Source organism: Leiobunum rupestre, chromosome 5 (genome assembly GCF_980474605.1).
Source record: "Leiobunum rupestre chromosome 5, qqLeiRupe1.1.hap1, whole genome shotgun sequence".
NCBI classification, from domain to species: Eukaryota; Metazoa; Arthropoda; class Arachnida; order Opiliones; family Sclerosomatidae; genus Leiobunum; species Leiobunum rupestre.
The window spans coordinates 70141043-70159443 of NC_143388.1; the positions used below are offsets into that span (position 1 = coordinate 70141043).

Consider the following 18401-nt stretch of genomic DNA (forward strand, 5'->3'; position numbering starts at 1 on the left):
AAGCTACGAGATGTTACTACTCTACTATTTTTTTGAAGGGTCTATTGGAATGTGCCACTGAGCGTGCGTCGCGCGTCGTTATTAAACAGAAGCGAGGAAGCCCCTATATGTTGTGTAGCGCCATCTTCAGCATAATCGGGGTAAATCTCTTCCTCATTGATAAGAATTCTTGATATAATAACTTGATTTATTCCGTTAAATTTCAGACATTTCGACGGCAAATTCTTTCTAGGATTAGTACAATCATTTGCGCTATTTCAATGATTGATGAGTTTTGATACAAGTTTAAAATACTTAAAATTTAATTGTTAATTAATTAATTTTAATTTTCGATCAATTTATAATAAAACTGAGAATATTATTCTGACCATATGTTTGTCTATCGTACAAATTAGCGAGAATCTAGTAATGTATAGGAATACGTAATCTTTGTGCGACATGCGTATGTCAGGATGGCCGAGCGGTCAAAGCGCTGCGTTCAGGTCGCAGTCTGGATCTCCAGGAGTGGGTTCGAATTCCACTTCTGACAATATCTTTTGTTTATTGTATGGCTCGAGCCAAGAATGTTCAGGCTCGCCGAGAAAATTAAATTCTAGGTCAGACATGGGTCAGCAGGTTTCCGTTACCATTAATGTTTAGCGAAATTTTGCGAGGCGCTTCTAACTATCGCTACATTCTTGCGATTGTTACGTTAAACCTAATATTCTATCTGACGGATTTCGAGTTATTTTAAATTGCCACGGAGGTAATGGCGGAGGAATGGGGGGGGGGGTGGCGAATGAGAATGAAAGGGGATAAGAAATAGTGGAAGAGAATATAATAGTATTTGATAAATATGACAACTATTTTAATCAGAGAAAGAAAGAGGTGTGATTTGGTCAAAGGCGACGTGAAACACGAAAGCGAACGAATACACCACCGACTTTTATTGCCTTTTTAGGCTTACACGAGCTATAGCTAGCGTAAGCCTACTATGGCCGTCACGTTGTCCGCCCCCGCCACCGTACCAATTCAGCCAACTATGAGAGAGATAGTTATTTAGAGAGGAAAAATTATTTTATTTTCCGGTTTTTTTTTCTCAGGTTTTGCAAAATTTCTAACCAGTATTTTAAATTTTATTTTGAGAGGAAAAATTATTTTCTTTTCTCAGGTTCTGTGGAGTTTTTTCTCGGGTTTTGCAGAATTTCCTACCAGTATTTTAAATTTTATTTTGAGAGAAAAATTATTTTCTTTTCTCAGGTTCTGTGGAGTTTTTTCTCGGGTTTTGCAGAATTTCCTACCAGTATTTTAAATTTTATTTTGAGAGAAAAATTATTTTCTTTTCTCAGGTTCTGTGGAGTTTTTTCTCGGGTTTTGCAGAATTTCTAACCAGTATTTTAAATTTTATTTTGAGAGGAAAAATTATTTTATTTTCTCAGGTTCTGTGGAGTTTTTTTCTCAGGTTTTGCAGAATTTCCTACCAGTATTTTAAATTTTATTTTGAGAGGAAAAATTATTTACTTATGGTATTATGTACTAAATTGTAACCCAAATTTATTAATTTCAATGATGTTCAAACATTCATTAAAAAAATAATAAATGCATTTCTTTGGATTATAGCGTTGCCTATACTAGGCATTCAATATTTGTACCGTCCGCTCGTGTGAGCCTACTCATTGAGACTGCATGTCCCACTTGTTTAATTCTGGTGGCCGCGTTAAATTGCGTAGGAGGGTGGTGACAAGCCCTTCACGCCACGCTAGCCAACAGCTCCCTATATTTGCTATCAGGGCCGTCTTTACGTGTTGTGGGCACCTGGCACTTTTTATTTTGGGGTCCCCCTCCAGACTCCCGTGGCGTGATCTCTTCGACATTTACAATTATGACCTTCACGTTTTCGGTGTTTATTTTAAGGCTTCCTATTCGCTAATTTACAACGGTTCAGAGCCCCTTGGACGTAATACGTGTTGGCGTACACCTTTCTATTTTAAACCGAGTCTCTAAGCCCAACGGTTCTCGAGATAAATTGTGAATGACCTTGATGACATGGTTCAAGGTCATTGAGTTTTGTATCATCTGATGCCCCCTGCTCGTGCTATGTGATCTGAAAATATCAAATTCCTAGCAAAAATAGCTTTAAATTAATAGCCCTGGATCGTTTTTAGTGGTCATCCTGTATATTGTATTTAGAATATAGATAGCTTAAATTTTGTGGACCAGAGTGAGAATATCGGAAGCCGGTAAGATCGGTGTAGGACAATTCGGTATAAAATATTCGTCTCTAGGTATCTTAAAATCTTCAAAAAAATTAAATTTGTATTTATAATTTTTGCAATAAAAGTAATATTTTTCGTAACATCATATATTTGGCTCAGTCGTTTTCTCAGAAATACAAAAATACGTGTATTTCTGATTTTACACATTTAATTTCAAAAAATATTTTTTTTTATTTATGTAAATACGGTAATCAATTGAACTAATCAGATATTCTAGACCTTAACTATGGTACAAATTAGCTTATAGTGTAGTCACCCTACGACCCGGAGAGGCGGCACCTGTGTTTAAGATATGCCCAATATCGCGTTAAATGTTTTCAACATATTACTGAAACGTTAAAAATTAGCGACCGTTAACAATACATAAACGGCATTGCGAGCCACGTTAAATTTAAAAACACGGGTGTTCTCCCTATTAACCGCAAAAGTAAAGTATTTATTTTACCTATGAACCGCAAAAGTAAAGTATTTATTTTACCTATGAACCGAAAAATAAAGTAAAAATTTTTCATATGAACCAAAAACTAAAGTATTAATTTTCATATGAACCGAAAACTAAAGTATCAATTTTTCATATGAACCGAAAAATAAAGTATTACTTTTTCATATGAACCGGAAAATAAGGTTATTGCCAAATTGGGGTTTAATCTACGTTTCACCTAGGTTCAATGATGCTTTTAAAATTAGCTAGAGAAATCTTTTCAATTCAACAGCTTTTTTAAAGCAATATGGCCTACTAATATTTATCTGATAAGACAGGGCTCGCGGCGACGAAATCAAGTATCCTTGCTTTTACCATAGCATAGTCAGTCACCCTGAAAAAAAGCTGTGTCCAGAAAACAGTTCAGACTAAATATGCGACAACGTCCGCCCGTCGCATAAAACGCATTAGCCCCTCCTGAATGTTTATGAGCTAAAAATGTTGTCGAATTTTTCTAATACCAACTCAGAATGGGATGCAGGGCCGTGTTAAGGACTGTGCCAACAGGGCAAATGGGTCGGAGTATCAATAACTGGTGGCTTTACCGGGGAGTCGGAGTCTGGCTCCTGTAACCCATAAGGGCGGTGGCGCACTGGGAGATGTTAGCTTCTATCAAATGGTCCAATCTCTACCTCCGACTTCGGTCAGGTTTGGGCTGGATACTGAGCTTCGCCATTTTGGTCGCAAATTTTTTATCTATAGTAAAGAGCATGAGTGACGTACTAGGACGTCACAGTGCCATTACTCTATAAGAACAACGGTGCAACGTTTGGGTGCTAGGTGGACGGAGCGGAATCCTATACCGAAACAGACAAACAAACAAACCGACATTAAGAAATATATAGATGAAACTCGAATAATATTATTTTAAGCTTATGTTTGCCCTTCGCTCAATGATAAGGGAAAAACTGATAATGAATAACAATAAGATATCTTTAACAATTGATAACGTGTCAGGATGGCCGAGTGGTCTAAGGCGCTGCGTTCAGGTCGCAGTCTGGTTCTCCAGGCGTGGGTTCGAATCCCACTTCTGACAGTCAACTTTTTTTATTTTTTTTCAAGGTGTGCAATAGAATTAAAATCAATGTTTCGTATTCAACGAAGTATTCAGCAAGACTGAGACGATTATTAAAGGAACGAAAACTGGTTTATTATCAAATTAACATATATACAATTTTTACATATGAATAAAATGCTAATGGACAACTTCAGATAACGCGGTTAATGAAAAGCACACTTGATCAATAACAACTTGCTGTTATATACAAGATTTTAGCAGTGTTATCTTTAGATAACGTTTAAAAAACCATCGGAAATATTGCTAAGAAATACAACTGAAAGTCTACGATGGGTAGATGCAGTTTGGGTCAGAAGTCCGGGTCGTATTATCTTTTTCGATGTTGACTTCTGTATGACCCCGGAGGTTCAGCTTTCGTCGAAGACGCTCGAAGACTTCCTTCGGTAGTGGCATCGTTAGAATATTATCCAGTTGACCCTCGCTCGGAACGTACATCACTTCAAGAGTCCCTTAGTGAACCATTTCTCGGATAATGAATTGCCGGATACTGATGTGCTTTGTTCTGCAGTTAAGTTCCGGATTGCGGATCAGTTTGATCGTGCTTGCGTTGTCGATCCGAATAAATGGAAGCTCGTTCTCGTTTCGGATACCAATGATTGATTTCATTGCCTCGATCCATACGACGTCTTTAGCTGCTTCTGTGGTTGCAACCAACTCTGACTCCGTAGTGGATAGTGATACTGAGAGCTGTCTTCGAATGGCCCAAGTGACTGGAGTCGATCGCATCAAGCATACGTTTCCGGATGTAGAATGTCTTGGTTTGTCGCAAACTCCATAGTCAGCGTCGCTGTATGGACTGATTGTCGTTTTGTCATCCACCTTGAATAACAGGACTACGGTAGACGTTTCTCTCAGATACCGGAATATCCGTTTGACAGCTGCCCCGTCAGCAACTGTTGGATTTTACATTGCTTGTGACGCTCGATTCACCGCAAACTCGATGTCCGGTCGAGTACCAACAGCCGCATAACGGAGACTACCAATGGCTGAAGCATAGACTGTCGTGAACTCGAACGTCTTCTGTCCTTTACGGCAGGTTTGCATTCAGTGTCTTCATAGGCTTGCAGTTAGACATGTCGAAACATTCGAAGATTTTCTCGACATAAGCAGTCTGATTAAGAAAAATCAACCCATCCACTTTATAGTCAATCTTCAACCCTGAGATTTGTCTTAGGTTGACTTGTAGTGATCTCAAACTGCTTTTCGAAGCACTGAAAGAACGCTTCAACCTCTTTTTTGGGCTTCGCGGCAATTCACGACTTCAGTATTGATTGCAGCGCCATCTTCCGTGATCTGTTGAAAGCTAATAGTATTAAAGCGGTATTGGTAGGAAGTTAACTGCAGGGGTTTGTTTACATTTTTCGACTAAGGCTTATTAAGATAATGGAAGCTCCTGGAGGTTACTAGTGTTTCTTTCCTTCGTGTAAAAATCGTTCTATGAAAAATATCGGTTTATCTTGGCATAGATTTCCAAAAGATCCAAAATTAAAAAAGATTTGGATTAGTGCAATCAAAAGGGAAAGTAATGTTCATTTGATAGTAACAAAGTACAGCAAGTTATGTTCAGATCATTTCACCAAGGCTGACTTCAGGCCTTTCACTGTTTTGAAACGTAGAATGTTAAAATATAATGTTGTACCAACTATATGTACATGTAATGTAAGTTGATTTTTTGGTTTGAGTCTATTTGATCGATTCCCAAATGATCGAATGGGTCCCATTTGATCGAATTTCCATTTGATCGAATTGCATTTGATCGAACGAAATTTGATCGAAAGCTACTGTAGGGTTAAACTACTAGTTTTTGGGAGTAAATCTAAAAGGCAACATCTAGTCAGAATGAGGTACAGTAGACTCTATGAATAATAATTATTTCTTTAAACTGTACTAAAGAAAAATAACCATAGTACTTCTCCATAAAAAGAAACTAAAACAAACAACAGAAATATGCATATTCAAATTTAATAAATTAATTAATTTGTTTACAATTTAATTGTCACGTGTGTCATTTCCGGGTACATAGCCACCTAAAACAGTGGCGTACTTCATTTCATCAAGGTTCTTTCTTTGACGTATAAAAAATCGTCAAAACAAACACATTTACCGACAACACAGCCTATACTAACAGATTCAAACTATTATCCGCTATATTTATAATACAACTAAAAAACAACAAAAATTCAAAAATAATATATAGAAAAAAACCTGAGCGCGGTGACGTAGAAAACAAAATATTCTCTCGGACATAATTAATAGAAAGACCTATTAAAAAAACGAACTCTGTAGCTAATTTTTAGCAATAGAAGGGCCGTGAACGTGGTCAGACCCCTCGTATACAACGGTGCATACGCACCTACGGCGCGCGTACATCAACCTAACCTAACCTAACCTGACCCTATTTATATATATCAAAAACAACGGGTCGTTATCGTCGATGTCATAAAAAATTCCATCATATAGTGTATAAAGTAAAAATTCTCTGTATCTTTGTGGCTTAATACAGTTAAAGCAATGAATTATTCCATCATTATTCCTTCTGCACTTAAGCAATGAATTATTCCATCATTATTCCTTCTGCACTTCATATTGACATTCGGTAAAATAAAAACATACCAACTGGTACTATAAATACTTTTGAATTCGATCAAATAGTATTCGATCATTTGAAGGTTCGATCTTATGAAACAAATGACAATTTTAGATCAATTGCAACGTATAATGATCGACTGTCGATCACCTATTTTTCGATCAAATGGACCAACACCGTTTTTTTTTGGTCTGTTAATATTTTAGTTTATAGTGGTTTTAAATAACTTTTATCATTTAGAAGGGTACTACACGGGAAGACGAATGTACTGATCAGCCGGAAACAACAAGCTCAGCGTTAAGCCAAATAATTAGTCTTTCTAATAGTGATAGATCAAATAACAATGTACAAGTTATAAGTGCGAGTACAGTTTCTGAGGAACAAGCTACGATTAACATATCAGTTGATGAACTGCATAATTTAAACAGTTCCGCAATATATGTCTGTATCCCAACTGGTTAAAATGTTAAATATGACATTCATTATAATTACTAATCTTAAATCAGGAAAACGATTTACAGCTGTATGTGGTTATGTATATCTCCTCTATAAATATTAGTGAAGAAGAAACACCGAGCTTTTTACTGACTAGTAGCGGGACTACACGTTTAAACGCTACCGGGACAACCGCTGTCAGTGTAAGTATTTTCTTTCTAACTTATTAAGGTTAAGAATACTTGTATTTTTAGAGTGGGCTTTTAAGCTTATTCAGTATTTTATCTCATACCGTTCAATTTTATAGGTGACTGATAAAGTAGAAGGGCAGACTTCCCCGAGTCTCAACCAACTAGACATGACTAACGGAGAACATTGGTGTGAAAAACTACACGTATGGCAAAACAAATTTCCGATTTAGAAGATAAAATATCGAAACTAAAATTAGAGCTCAAACAGAAAAATATGGAGATTAACAACTTAACTGAAGAGAAAGAAAACTGGAAATTCAAAACTAAGGAGCGGAAAGAGAGATTATTAAATGTTGACATTATTAAGAAAAGCCATGAGAACTGCACATTTTACACGGGATTGCCAGACTACAACACCTTTGAGGGATTACTGCAATACTTAAATAAAAAAGCATCGGTAATGCAATACTGGAATGGCCAAAAAACTAAAGAAAATTACACAACGAAGAATGTTAAAAGAGGATGCAAACGACAACTTATTCTGGAGGACGAATTTTCTTAATTTTATTACGCTTAAGACTAGGAATGCCACTGAAGGAACTTTCCAGAGTCTTCTCGCTATCGGAAGCCTCGATTTCCAATATAAGTACAACTTGGATACATTTATTATATTACGAGTTGCAGTTGCTTTGCACATTTCCCTCAAAAGCTGCCACTGACCTTACTCGTCCTCTATCCTTTCACGCATATCCTAATACGAGAATAATTCTGGACTGCACCGAATTTAAGGTCGAGAAACCATCATCAATATCTGCACAACGAGCGACCTTCTCTTCATATAAGAACTATAACACGTACAAGTGCCTAATAGGCATTTCTCCTGGTGGGGCAATCACTTTTGTTTCAAAACTTTATGGCAGTGCCACTTCCGATAAGTACATCGTGCAAGATTCGAAAGTACTTGAGCTCATGAAACGAGGAGATGACGTTATGGCAGACAAAGGTTTCGAGATAGATGACCCCTCACGAATATATTATTTTTGGTTATTAAGACACTGGTGAACAGTATAAAACCATTTTAATTTTATTGCATCTTTAAGAATAAAGATTTAAAAGACCATCTAATACATTTGGTTTAGTGTTTTTTTTAAATGGAATATATTTTTCATCTCCGTATAAGGACTTACCATTTTTAACTCTGTTCAAAATTCTTTCAGGTACAAAAGCGAATAGAAAAAATAGCACAAACTTCGGAACATGTGGCCAATAAAGGTTTCATCCCTTACAATACGCGTACAAACTTGTTGTTGCGGTTCGTTGCCCATATACACAAAAAAATCACACCACCCACGTTCGCTTACGAACATTTGTCCTTGAACTTGATTGAAGTAGTTGCCACTTTTTTTAAGACAAATTTGATCACTTACGTAATGAAGATAGAAGGATTTTGATTTTAAAACATCTTCGACTGACGAATTCTTCTTAGAAAATGGGCATTTTATTTCAATGAGACCTAAATTACCAGTTTTAGTTTCGCGTACCAGCCCATCAGGAGGGGCGGCTAAAAATGGGTATTTCTTGTAAATGATTAACCCGCTTTGCGATATTTTACTGGGTTATTTTGATCCGACTGCCATTTAATGTAGTTTAGCAATGCCAAACTCTCGTTTTCTTTACCATTTCTAATTGCAGGCAGATTGTCCAGTTTATTTTTATGTCCGTTATTTGCAAACCCAAGAGACGACAATCGTTTGTCCGGGTCGGTATTGCATTTCGATAGGAGTCCAAAAATTGATGATGACAGTCTGTTAGACCTTTCCACTAACCACTCCGGACTGCCAGATTGCTTTCTTGTTTTTTCTTCAATAAGGTTTCTCTCATTTTCCGTTAATATAGGATAGTTTTCTTTAATAAAAGTTATCACAGTTTGATGGAACTCAGCGGAGAACATCGAGATAGGTTGAATTTCGACTTGATTATGAAGATTTCCCAATGCCTTTCGTGGGCTAATAGATGGGGTAAAATTTCCTCATGTTTTTCGTGGACTATAAGTTAGATACGTAGGTAACGTAGACTCAATGTGAAGAGATGGTTCTGGTACTTCAACGGAAGGAGTACTTTTCTGAATTGGAATGTTCAAAGGTGAACTACTTGGGTTTATATAACTAGGATTAATACTAGTTTCAAAGTGCTTTGTGAAAGCTGAGGATCGGCCCGTAGACTGAAGCTTTTTGAACAAATTTAATTTGTCTTCCAAAACTTTATCTCGCATATTGATAGGTCGAGGATCAAACCTAAGTCTGTGAACTTTTTTCTCTCTCGTTACCTTGCCTGGTACACGTTTTATGGTTTGGGATAAGACACACTACTACCACCCGGATTAATCCACTTTCATAACGTCCCGGTGCACGTAACGTCTTCTGGTAGCTCCTTCCTTTTCTGGTATTCGAGTACAGAGTAGTACGTAGCTGCTGCATGGTGACATTTACCTGGTAAACTAGAAAAGCAAGTTATATTTAATTGCGATGCATTCATTTATAAACATTTTCCAGAGTAACACTCACCCTGCAGGACACTCGCAATAGTTGTAGACTAGATTTCCAGTTACTTTACTAAAGCCTAAACCAGCTGCATAGTTCCCCTTCTTCATTGATGGAAAACAATTTCCTCGTATGGAACACCATGCATCGCTTTCCAAATCCGGAAAAGGCCGAGTGTTGAAGTAAAGCTTCTGAACATAACCTTCTTGATAAAATCTTAAACCCTTGGTTTTGTTGTTTGTTTCGAAAAGATTAGTGAAACCCTCTTCTGAAGTTCCAGGAAAACCAATTAAACTCTTTGTCCAATTTTTATTTTTTTTAAATTATAATCTAACTATTTCCATTTCGTTGTATCTACAACGCTCACCATTTTTATAGTACCGGACGGAGGGGGAAAAGAAATAAATACTAACACCTTCTCTTTTCTGAAAGTAGATGGTGAGTCGATCTTCTGCGCATGCGCAGATGAAATTACTGAAGTAGTGAATTAGGCCGATATCAACGTACAGGAAATCTTTCCTGACTTGACAAGACAAATAGGCAGTGGTCTCCATCGACAGACTTGAAACCATTATTACTTAGACTCTTGTCCATCTTCTCATTCCAACTTCTTGGTGACTGTTTGAGACCATACAGACTCGAAGTCGCCAGACTTGACCACTCCCATTATCGAATCCTAGTCACCAACTAGGAAACGACTTTGGTCTGTTTTTATAAAAGCCTGAGTTGCCGATCCAGTTACAAGCAAACCGACTATAAATTGATATGTCCAAAACGACGTTGGGCCGTTTTGCCACGAACTCTAATTCTGATCTCTACCAATTTAAACAATGATATTTTAATAAACTGACAAATTCAACGATTACCAGTACACTATAGAGGTTTTTATTAAAAAAAATTTAAAACCACGTTACATGTTTCGGCTTATGGCGTATACGCTGCCGTTGTCAAACGCTTTAAGTCCAATGAATGAAAATTCCAATCGCGCGACACCATTTCGACTATGACACAAATTTTTTTATAAAACTAAAAAACGAAAAAACACAAGGGGGGGGGGATTTGACGCAACAGTTCATCAGTCAAAACAACAAAAAAATTCCAAGTCTTTAAAATATCCGCACTCGGTCCTAGATCTCTATTAATTAGTTTTTTCCTATTTTTATAAATATTAAAAGATTCCATAATATTCAAATAGAAAGGATTTTTAGACCTAATTAATAATTTGGTATCGTCCCAGTTGATAGTGTGAGTCGGGTTGTCAAACACATGTTCCGCTAGGGCGGATTTCGCCACTTCATTTTTATTTACACTGGATTGGTGTTCTTTTAGTCTGATCGCCAAACGTCGTCGAGTTTGTCCGATATATTGCTTGAGATAGACCATTTAAAAAAATTGGCATTCTATCAACGTAAAATAGAAAAAAAAAAAACACCATTACACCTGCTAGTCCATGCACTCCTATATATATCAAAAAATTTTGTTGAAATTAAATTAAGTAGTAAACAAAACGCAATGCATATCTTTCGACTAATATTTTTATTCAAATAGAAAATATAAGATTTATTAAATAATTCGTGTATTTAATGTGTATATGAGGCAACGAACATGTATATCCAAATATGTATAATTTTAATAAAGGAACTTTACAGTCATAGTGTTAGGTGACAGTTAAAAGATGCAATAGGGATAGGGAGTTAACATCCGAGGGGTAAAAAACAAAAGATTACGTAGAGGTTTTTTTTTCGCTGGCAATTTTGGCGCCATCTCTCGTGAATTTGTATTAACTATAGTGTCCGCCATATTGGGTAGAAACGTAGAATAAGTTGAATAACCTAGTCATGGGTAGGACTAAGAAAGTAAAGGAAGATGTTCCTTCAGATTATGTCAATGAACTCCCTGATCATGTTAAAAAGAGGTACCTTGAAAAAATGAAATTAATCAACAATATCGATCCGTATAAAATGAATTCAGACGATTTGAAACAAGTTCATGGGGATGGAGAACATAGAGGTGTAGGGTTTGGTTTTGAACATTTGCCGCCTACAGAATATGGGCATCTTTATAATTATTTAATTCACGGTATTTCACCATTTACTGAGGACCAATTAAATAATCGAAAAAGCCTTTAAGCCTATAATAATGTTCCTAGCTGTAAAAGTACAAATGTTCCTAGCTCTAAAAGTACAAATGTTCCTATCTGTAACAGTACAAATATTCTTAGTGATACATTGAAAAAATATGGTACGCCTGTTAAAACAAAAAAGAGTCTAGATAACTCCGTTCCATCAACATCCAAAGGGTTGCATCTAGTCCAAATTCTCCCTCCAATCCCCTTTCTTTTATCTCACCACAAAAATGATTAAATCTCAAGCCAATCCTCTATCTTTTATCTCCCCCAATAAATTGACAAATTCTCAGGCTAATCCTTTATATTTTAACTCGCCCAATAAAATAAATGCAAAGAAAACCCTAACATACTGTTACTGCGGAGGTAATGATGAAGGTGAAATGATTGGTTGCGATGCTGAAAATTGTGTACTGCATTGGTTTCATTTAGAGTGTTTAAAGATAAATGTAAATGATGTTCCCAAAGGGAAATGGTTTTGCCCTGATTGTGTTAAAGTTAATCGATCAAATAAGCGTAAAAAAACCATAGTAAAAAATAAAAGAAAATGAAGTTGTTTAAAACTATCACTTGATATTTATTTACAAATTTCTCCAGGTTATACGAGCAAGATTTTAATTTTGAAAATTATTTTAATCAAATGACACAACTGATTGGCAAAGATTAGTTAAAGCGCAAGCTACTAGCTACTACGGGAATTTTATCTACAGTTGCTACTTTCTCCCCATCTGTGGTGTGTAGCAACTCAATCGGAACCTTAGAGAATAAAATAGGGTACTTATGTCTTACAGTACCTATCACCCTTTCAACATGGATACGGACATTTGCTATTTTCCTCGTTGACTCTACTTTATGGGGATCTAACTGTTTTTTTTCAACTATCACGAAATGCCGGAATTTTCAGAGTTGCGTAATACAATCCTACGGAATCTTCGATTGTAAACCCACGGTCTGCGAGAATTACATCACCAGGCGTGAGCTTATCCAAAAAACCACAATTCTCTGTTAAGCGTTTATCGCTTACTCTTCCAACCCATCCTTTAGAAAGATAACAAACTGTTCCTTGCGGGGTTATTCCAATGAGGAATTTTACTGTGTTTTGATGCTTGTAACTAGACCATGTTTCGGCTTTTGTTAGTATATTTGATGGTTTTTTTAAAAAAAACTTCAAAACAGTCGATGATAACTGCAACCTTTTGACCAAATTTATCTCTGAAGCACATAGGCATTGTTTTTTGTAGCTCGTCTCTATCTGGCCAGTGAGTAAATTTTGTCATACGTTTGTATAACGCATTCAAACAGTTATAAAATAATCTTGATATTGTCATTTCGGAAACGTTGAACCTATACGCTAGGTCTCTGTTGCTGGACCCAAGCCGGAGTTTCATCAAAGTATAAATTAACTGCTGGAAAGGGGTCAGTTTGGAATTTTGAAACAAGTAGCTTTTGATTTCGTTAAACAATGTCAAGAGAGTTGAGTAGGTTTCTAGTCCGGTAAAAAACCTTGTGCGGGAATCATCATTGACGAATGTTGATTGAACGAAGTTTCTTAAGTTCAGTTCATTTTGAAGTTTCTCTAATTTACAAATTAGCTGAACATTGTCTTCAAACAAATTTTTAATTTTATCTTCTGCCTCTTTAATTGATGCTTTCAATTTTTCAGCTTCGGTGAAAGATTCTTCAACTTTGAGCTTGCTTGCTTCAAATTCAAACATTTCAATAACCCTGAAGAGCGTTTGGGTTTCATTTTACATAATTTCAACTTTCATTGTTTGAGTATCAGAACTTGCTTTTGGAGTGATATCTGTTTGCCCGCTGAAGTCGCACACTTCTTTTCCAACCGTTACCTGGGCACTGAAATCCTTCCGTACCATATAAGTTTGCGTTCCAAAATCATTGGAAATGTTTTTTAAAGGAGATTTCGAAACTTCATATAAGCTTATTTCATTAAACGTGCTATTCATAACCAAAGAAGTATCAACTCCTAACTCCGATTCTTGTAATGTTAACCCAAGTGCGCTATCTTCGAGGATGTTGGTGCTTATGTTAGAAATATCTAATTGTGAAGCTTTGACTTTTCTTCTTCTAGCGTTGGGTAGTTGTTCTGGGCACGCTCGTTTAAAGCTTCTTTCAAAACGTTGCAGTTTTGAACTGTTGACGCTTTCATATTTTTCATTGCCATTTACGAATCTAGACGGGAGCCAGTCTGGATTAGAAGTGTCAAACAATGACGATGGTGCTGTAATATGTTGGATATATTTTAGAATACTTATTTAATTAACCAAAATATTTGTTAACCTTTACCTCCAGAGAGAAAGTGTTTTGAGCATATCCTCATATGTTCACTGTAGGCTTCAGGTGCAAGGCTTAAAAATCTAAGCCATTTACGATTTCTTTCTTTTGAAAGTTCCTCGGTTTTTTCACCTTGGTGTTTTACTACGCGAGGGATCCTGAAAAATCCTATCTTACTCTCATTATCTATCGCCCCAAAAACACTTTTACACCCCTTGACACCGCATTTTTTAACCATCTTTAGAGCTCCGACTGTAAACATATAATTTCTACCCAATATGGCCGACTACAGCTTTATTATGAAATATAGTTCGCGGATGCCTCGAGAGATGGTGTGTAAATCGCGCCGATTTTAGAAAATGACGTCAAACCTATGTCAGTTGTTAACTCCCTATATGTTAATAAAATATGTAGTTCCCATTATTCATATCAGAGCTATCGTCAAAAAACTCAGTTCTCTTAAAAGTTTTACATGTAGCTCAAATCAGAGTTATCACCCCTCGTCTTCGTCGTTTTGTTTTTGATCACAATTCTTGTCCAAACTCTTAACTTCCCGAACCCGTTCCTGTCTAATGTGTGTTTTACCTCAGATTTCATAACTTCTTCAATGACAAATAGCTTTACGATATTACGGCAATTGGTGAACAGCTTCTGCATTTAATAGAAAAATCTTTCAGTTAGAGGTAAATTTAAAAATTAATTTAACCAAATTCACACTTATCAATTAAATTTAACTAGTCACTACATTGTAAAAAAAAGCTTGGACCTTATTGGTATAATTTATTGCTTTAACGTGGCTTCACTGCTAGTCAATACGGGGTGTCTTAATTTGATCGGCCCAGGCATTTTTCTCAAAAACTATACCTTCTAAAAATGTGAAATTTTCAGTATGTACTCTCTCGGGGGAGATCGTTGTTATTTGTGAAATATTTCACGGTTTTAGAATTTTTAGTTTTTGAACGCTAGGTGGTAGACGAAAAGTTTCAATGAGTAAGTTTTAGAGCAAACTCGAAAACCTTAAATGGAGTTGGTATGGTCAAAATCGTACATTTTGTCACTGAAATAATAGGTCATGAAAAATAACAAGGTGTTTTGAGCCAAATCAATGTTTTACCTTTACAAATTAAGTGTTAGAACAAGTGCAATTTTATAAGGAATTACAGTAGGACCCCGCACACGTTCTCTAGGGACAAAATGTTGGTGTTAGAACAAGTGCAATTTTATAAGGAATTACACATATGGTTATTCTGGTGGTTAAATGGGCCGTCCCTTCCAAAGGAACACTCGTCGGACGCCATGATCAAACGGAGGAAATCTTCGTTAGCATCCGCAATGGTACTGAACCAGTTACCGAAGTCCAACCTAAGGCGCTGATCACCATCGTGAAGTGCTTGGTGGAGCGTGGCACGGAATGGGTTAAATTTATGGTGGTTAAGGACACTCCAGACATAATATTTTGACAAGTCCAAATCGGAGAATGCCATTCTTATACTTTCTCGAGGGTAAGCGACAAAGTAGGCGACGACTGTGTCTTCCATATTAGTGTTATGACGTCTGGGATTCACATTGCCGTCTCCTTTGAAGTAAGCAACAGCTCGGAGATTAATACTTTTTTTCCGGATTACGTAAAGATAATGTTTATCAAACAAAGCGGTGGCACTTTAAATACTACAACGGACCCACATTGTAAACGAATCAGAAGTGCAAAAAAAAGCTTTCGGAAATTCAGTTGCCATGAATTAGACATTTTGAAGACCCTAAAAACTACTTTTTCTAGGTTTAATAAAAAACGCCAACTTTTTGTCCCTAGAAAACGTGTGCGGGGTCCTACTGTAATTCCTTATAAAATTGCACTTGTTCTAACACTTTATTTGAAAAGGTAAAACAATAATTTGGCTCAAAACATGTGGATTTTTCACAGACAATCATTACAATAACATGAGGCGTAAAAACATTTGGGTAGTACCAACTGGTTATTTTTCATGACCTATTATTTCAGTGGCAAAATGTACGATTTTGACCACACCAACTCCCTTAAATGTTTTCGAGTATGCTCTATAACTTACTCATTGAAACTTTTCATCTAACACCTAGCGTTCAAAAACTAAAAATTCTAAAACCGTGAAAAATTTCACGATTTTTCTGAAATACACAAATAACATCCATCTCCACCGAGAGAGTACATTCCGAAAATTTCACATTTCTAGAAAGTAAAGTTTTTGAGACAAATGCCTGGGCCGATTAAATGAAGACACCCTGTATGTCGTTGTAAACAAAAGAAAACCAAGGCCCAATTTATATTCTATTCCAATCCTCCACTTATTGGAAGATTATCTTAAATTAAAATGAAATGTCAATGAAAAAGCATACCTTAGAAGATTATCTTGATACTGTATGCAGATAATTTAAATGTTTTACATACAATTGTTAAATATTTCATATAAAATATTTAGAAACCGTTACGGCATGTGTAAATCAACCGAAAGCGGGAGAACAATTTATCCCTAATAGTTACGAAATGAACCAAAGATGGCGCTCCGATAGTAGATTTCAAAATTTAGTCGTTTTAAAGTCGGCAATTGAACTATAATTTTAAGTCGGCATACCGACTCCAAAAAGTCTTAAATGCGTTGCTACCTATTTTCGTCGCTAAAACGTTAATGATTTTAATGACTTAAAACCGACTTTTCGACTACAACCCGACTCTAATACGACCGCCTGTGCTACAGGGGTAGCAGTCAGCTCCGAAAATCTTCATATGCTTATGGACGGCGTAGGCTTCCCGGTCCATAACCCGTACGGCGTCTTCCCAGGAACTCGTGTTGAGGCTGTGCGGTTTAGAATATACGTTGTCGTGTTGACTGCTTCTGCCTGGAGTTTCGGCGGTAGATTCAGCTTTGAGTGTAGCATGGCTCGCACGGACTCCATGATATGGTGCGGTTTACTCTCTCCCCTATTCTGCTCTGGTGTATATGGCATGGACTTGCGATGCTACAGACTGACTTCTTGAGTTATTACACGACGGAATTTATCATTTACGTACTCCGTCCCATGGTCTGTAACCAACTCTCGTACGGTGTGCTCATAATTCTTGCACATAGCCCGGAAGTCCTTGAAGTGATCAACTACCTCCGATTTCTTCGTCAGAAAGTACGTGACTTGATCTCCGGAATACTCGTCCTTGTAAAGTAAGTAGTAAGGCTTTCCTTTCATCGACGGTGTCGGAGATGGACCCCAGAGGTCTGAATGTATACGCTCTCCCGGTTTCGTGGCTTAGTCTGCTCGAGTGCCGAATCTGTGTCGTGCCATCTTGCCGTAAATTCAGCCTTCGCACTGCTTGCCAGACGTCTGCTCGATGACTTCGTATCCAAGGCTCTTCAGTATAGTGGTGACGTGCCGCTTGTCTTGACGACCCATTCTTTCATGCCAGACTTGGAGACCAGCTTTCTTCGTATTCTTTGGATCTACCCCGACATATCCTATTTTCGTAGGTTCTTCAACCTCGATATCAAGACGGTATAGGAACTTAACTTTTCCCGGAAAACGAATTCTGTTGCAACCTCGGACTAGTTCGTAAAGACCACAAGAGTTTGAATAAGCCGAAAGTTGCAGATTCTGGTTGCGTCACAACGTGCTTCTGAGGGAAATAACGTTACAGGCGAAGTCCTTTACGGACCAGACGCCTGATATGACTTCTTTACAACGTCTCCTTCGCCCTCAGCAAGCATTTTGGCTCTGTTTCCGACTTCAATATATTCCGGCGTCTTCAACTTCGGGAACCTAATGAACTTCGTAGCATCATTCGTAATATGCTGCGTAGCTCCTGAGTGGAAGTACCAAGCAGCCTCTTTCAACATTGATTTTGACGTTGGAGGCGTGTTTAGCTCAGTGCAACTACCCTTGATTACCCCAAAGACATCCCGGTTCGTAAGAGCATCGCTAACTTGTCGTTTCCAGCTCCATCAATTCTAGGAACCGCTCAACTGGTCAACCTCAGTTCAAATTAGTCCATCCATCATGAACGGCAACCAGGAACAGGATCCACCGTTGTGGACAGAGTACCAGAAAAAGGATGCGCGGTTTTCCCACCAGTTAACTTCAATAAGAAACGTACGAATCGTCGTTTGCGCAGTGGAAGCGTGCTGGGCCCCTAACCAGTTGAAATTCGTATTCAACGAAGTAGTCAGTCAAGCTTCAATGACGGAGACGATAGTTAAAGAAACGAAAACTGGTTTATTATTATATTAACATATTTACAATAAATACATATTAGAGTTAAAATGCTAGTGGACAACTCCAGATAACGCGGTTAATGAAAATCACACTTGATCAATAACACTATACTGTTATATACAAGATTTTAGCACTGTTGTCTTAAAAACAATCGGGAATATTGCTAAAAAAATACGCCCGATAG

General features: G+C 37.2%; 2 non-coding genes across 2 annotated transcripts; both read left to right on the plus strand.

The window, feature by feature from the left end:
* The first annotated feature begins 446 nt into the window (after nt 1-446).
* TRNAL-CAG (transfer RNA leucine (anticodon CAG)) lies at nt 447-529 on the plus strand. Its single transcript has one exon. It is a non-coding gene; the product is annotated as a tRNA-Leu (tRNA).
* Nucleotides 530-3688: 3159 nt separating this feature from the next.
* Nucleotides 3689-3772, plus strand: TRNAL-CAG (transfer RNA leucine (anticodon CAG)). The gene has a single exon. It is a non-coding gene; the product is annotated as a tRNA-Leu (tRNA).
* Nucleotides 3773-18401: the final 14629 nt, after the last annotated feature.